A 5,427-nucleotide genomic window follows, 5' to 3' on the forward strand; every position below is an offset into this window, starting at 1 on the left:
AAATACTCTTAATTCATCTGACCTCCATTTGCAATTTTCAAACTACTGCTTGTTGCCTTGGTAACGGTACGACTTAAACCAATTAGAAACGATATCATTGGCACGTGATTCTCATTTATCGTCCGCCTGGCAAATTTATTTTCTTTCCCCTCCCTCTTTATTTTTAAATTTTTAAATAATTTTTCTCCTTTCTCTTTCTATTATTTTATTATTGATAAAGAGCTGCAATTTAATTATATTTAAATCATAATTCAATAAATTTTATTTTAGATTGATAGCAATTTTCATTCGGTAAGATTTGAAATTCAAAATTTAATGGCTTAATTTAAACATAGAATATATATATTTTTACAGAATATTAAAACATATATGAGCATGAATAACAAATTTATTTTTTATTGATTTTTTTAAAGTTAAATTTATGTAAATACTACTTTTATTTGTTTCAAATAAAAAAAAATAATAAAAAACACGTTTGGTAATGTTTTCTTTATTTTAAAAAATTCCATTAGGGAGCGCTTTTTTTAAGACGCCCCCTATTAGAAAATTGTAAATATTAGTAAAATTGTAAAAAAAAATCGTTATATATATATTTTTAAATTTTATATTATAACGCAATAATCTTTTAAAAATATTGAGAAAATTTATATTATTTATAAAATTTAATTTTCTAAACGAAAAAGTTCTTATTTTTGTAATACAGTATTTGTAATGCGATAAATCTAACGGCAGCTTTCATCTTACGATCTTTAAGTAAAATGGTGGATTCTTTAAAACAAAAATAAAATTTTAATAAAATAGCAAAAATTAACTTGAGTGAATTAGCCTATAATGTAACTTGTTTAAACTTTTTAAAAACAAATTCAAAAACAAATGTCATATGTCCGCTGAAAATATACAAATTTTCGGGTTACAAATTAGTTAAACTTTCGCGATTTTGGGCTATTTTAATAGACTTTTTTTAAATTTTATTTATATTTTATAATAGAAAAACACCATTTAAAGACGTCTAGACTTTAATATCCTATTTAAAAAATAAAATAAAATGATAAATTTAACCATTTGAGGTAATTAGAAACAAATTTAGGAAAAATTAATTATTATTTATTAAATCTAATTAATTTTATTTTATTTTATTTTTTACTTCTTTATTTAAAGTTTGTTCCTGGTTTATTCCGCTGAAATTTAGTCCATTAGAAGTATGTAAACACCGTTCCTAATGAATCATTATGTGAGATTAAAGACAAACTTTACGCACCATCATTATTTTCATCGACTCTCGATTATCTTTAGCAAAATTTCTGCAGTTTTCATTGTGAACAGCAATTAGCGATGGAAAATAAATAGTCGGAACAGATGAACCCCCGCATAGTCAATACAGCTTTAGGACATTTACTAGACCGTAGAATCTCTAAGGGTTACATTAAATCGTTCTTGTAAAGGTTGGCTTTAGGAAAATTAATTTTGTCTTAAATAATGCAACAATAATCTTATTATGCGGTTTTTATGAGGATTTTTTGTGTGTTTCATTACAACAGCACGCTATTGACTGTTAACAATAGTTAAGCAGAGTATAGTTGAAGATTTTACCCACTTAAGATAAAATGAGAAACTTGTTATGTCTTATGTAAATTCTTCGGTTAATTAAATATTAAAATTCAATTCTTCTTTTTTTTTAATTTTCTTTATTTAAACACGGTAAACCCCGCTTTTACGACTGAATTCTACAAAAAGTTGGTATTGAGTTGTGAATACAGGTGCTTATTATTCGTTATACAAGTAGACCCCCTATAACACTGTAGATAATTCCGTGTTATATGAATTCCATGTTGTACGAGTCATTTAGATTTTACAAATACATGAGCCGTTCACAGCCTGACACACGTATTTGTAAAATCTAAGTGACTCGTACAACATGAAATTCATATAACACAGAATTATCTACAGTGGGGTCTACTGTAATTATTATTTAGTATTCATTATTTATTAATTTAATTTATGTATAAAAATAATACCTACTTTTGCACCCTTCCTGTATTTGCCAATCGTTAAAACAAGAAGTCGTAAAGCATTGTCTTTAAAATATTTTGATTACTGTAAATAGATACATTCAAATTTCTATTAAATGACTCAAGTATAGTCTGATTAGTTTTACTTTCTCCGCTATTATTTAACACAGGAAAAGTATGCAGATCGATCAAAATAACTCTTCAAGATTTTTACATTTTTGGACTCGGGAGACCTTCAAAATGTCGAGGAATGGAGAAAGAAATGTTGGTATTTTTTTCTGTTTGTATGTGATGGGACCAAATTTTAAGCTTAATAACTCTTGTGCATTTTGTCAAAATTTTCTAAAATTTTGCAGGGATGTTTACGTATTAGGGAGAAATGTCACTAGAAATTTTCAGATAAATTGGACTATTGGTTCGGGAGATATGGCCTCATTTTCCTTAATATTTCCCGAACCGATCTGAAGACTTATAAATGTAACGGTGCCCATTATTAAGGATGAAAACAAATAAAGAATGCCGGAAAAGTCCATCAACAAAGTTGCCACTTATTAAATTAATGTTTGCATATCTGAGTATTTATAATACGTTTAATTCAACTGAAATACGGTTTGACAGTTTTCGCATTAAAAAAATTCATTTTCATATAGATTTATAGATTTTTCTTCTTATTTCAGAAACAGAAATGTATTGTACATGTGTTTTTTTCTATTAATTGATATCATATTACACAATTCAATGTTTATTTTCAAGCACAGAATTTCAATTAGTGACACAACTTACGTGTAATTAGGTTCGATTTACGACGGCTCATTTAACGACGATTTTCCAAGAACCAATTATGTTGTTAAAGCACTGTCTACTGTATTATACATGAATAAACTTTAAAAATAAGAATGCAATTTTAATATTTAACTAACTGAATATTTAATAATGCACCGAATTATTCAGATAAAATTAAACTATTTAAATTGTAATTTTTACTTATTATTATTATTATATATATATTTTTTTTAAGTAAAATAATGCAGTATTAATGTAAAATCAAGTATGAGAGTCTCGTAAGTATAATAAAATAAAAGTTTACATCAATTTTTCGAAAAGAAAAATTACAAAAGTCAAATTTTTATGGTCTTCTATAAGCGGAGTTTTAATGAAAGCTGTTTTTTTTTATCCCGTGTTTTCCTAACAATAATACATGTCGGTTGTAGAAACTAAACAAAATGTAGTTTTTATAGACACTTTTAGATTCCGATGTAAGGCCTCAGCAATCTCCTAACTTTTCCCAGAACACAATATTGACATGGAGAAAGGAAAAAAGTGACAAGTAAATATCGACATAGCACTATTTCTGGAAACGGTCTTCTCGTTAGCATCGTAATATATCGAACATAGGAAATAGTAAGAACACAAAAAGCCTCGTTACTTTATCCTATCGAAGAATAGAGAAGAAAAAACAAAACAAAAATGTGAAGAAAACCAAAAACAAAAGGAAAACATTCCGTAACAGAATAACAATGAGAATGGTAAATGTAATTCTCTCGAAAACATGGGGGAATGAAAGACAAAATAGAAAAAAATATATTGACAATATATCTGGATGCAAAATTTTGAAAGATATTGGATGTTATCTCGAAGTAGTTCAGTGACTTACACCGTCAATATATCTTGTGGTATATATATATTTTCCCCCTTTTTTAATATTTTTCNCAATAAATAGGCGCTATAATTCAAAAATATCGAGCATTATTTAATAAAATTCACTTTACTTACAAATTGAAAACCCCTAGGCAATGTATGGTAATTGGCACATACCAGAATTTTTGTTTACTATACCTGAAATATGGCCAGTTTATAACATTATTCCATACCCAGATACATTAAAATAGAAAGAGAAGAACTGAATTTCTTTTATGTCCTATTGTTAGTTGTAACTGTATTCCTCTTATTGTTATCCCTGTGTATTTTCTTTATGTATTTTTTAGCAGTAGATATGCTTTTTCGGGTATTTGATATTGTTTTGGAATGGTTTCTGCTGACAGGAACGACCCGAGGCACAAGGACAATGTGGACAAAACCATAGGCTGACGGCTCCGAGGGCACAAAGAGGAAAACTTCTTTCATACATCACAGATTCATAGAAAGACTTATGTTAGACATTTTTCTTGCTAAGAAAGAAATAGAATTGAATTATCAACATAACTTTGAGTCAAAGATGAAAAATTATTTTAAAGTACAATTAAGAATATAATATAAAATAAAATTATTTTATGATTTATTTTTTTGAAGTGGAACACGAAGAAATATTGCACGAGTCTTTATTTCTATTTTTCATTTGACAGCTATTATACTTTTCTATGGAGAGGAAATTTATTGTTAGGAATATTGCCAACAGCATTCAAAAATAAAATAAATAACTTTAGTAAATATTATCGAATTTTTATATGGCTTATTTTTATACTTAATAATATAAAAATCTCATAGTGTGAGACTAAAATGCTCGATATGCGTATAGTGCATTGTTCTCAAAAAACAATGAAACATCACTTTAATGTTTATTGTATATGAGACAATGCTTCGTATCAAAATTTTCCAGAGTATTCTTGCCATTAGAGTTTATAATAATAAAGGGATATAGTGGTGAAATGATTTTTTCGTCACCATATCTTTCGCCATTATGAGCTCTGAAACTTCATGGTAATATGCGTGCCATCAGTGGCCGAGTGGATAAAACCACTGAATTGTCGTAGTTTCGCGCTTCACCAACATGTTTTCCGGGTTTTCTTCACGTTTGTAACACCTAAATAGGTGCCAGTTTTCCAAAAATAGTCTTTGGGCAAATCGCCCACGGATATCAGACATTGCAATGTATGAAATCCGGATTCAAATCTTAAACAAGTTCCTCATAATTTATTGATATTTTGAATATAAGGATGAATGGTTTCTCCAAATGTCCAGTTCAATCTTTAATCTAAAGTATGTTATATAAAACTAGTAGCTCGGGACGCCCCCTAGTGGGCGTTCTTTACAAATTTCCATGAGGCACGATTCCTTTAACTTTTTTGTTCCTATCAATATGCTCTACAGCTCTGTTAAAATCCGAATGGTAAGATTTACCCTCCGAATGAAGAGATGACGACCCCCCAAACCGTAGACCCCTGTACTAACAATAAAGTCAAAGGAACCATATCCCTACTCGCGACCCTTCGAGAGATATAAGCCCCTGAAATAATAAATTCCTATTACAAATATACTGAATTATTTATATTGTTATATTGACCAAATAATAATTTATTGGCCAAATGAATAATAAAAATTTATATTGTTAATTTAAATAAGAATTAAAATTGTTAATTTGAATGTTTGAAATATGACACACGATAGGGGCGCCTCTAGTGTCCGTTATCAAACGGTTACG

The sequence above is a fragment of the Centruroides sculpturatus genome, unplaced genomic scaffold (assembly GCF_000671375.1).
Source record: "Centruroides sculpturatus isolate CEXI.00-Female unplaced genomic scaffold, Cexi_2.0 scaffold910, whole genome shotgun sequence".
Lineage (NCBI taxonomy): Eukaryota > Metazoa > Arthropoda > Arachnida > Scorpiones > Buthidae > Centruroides > Centruroides sculpturatus.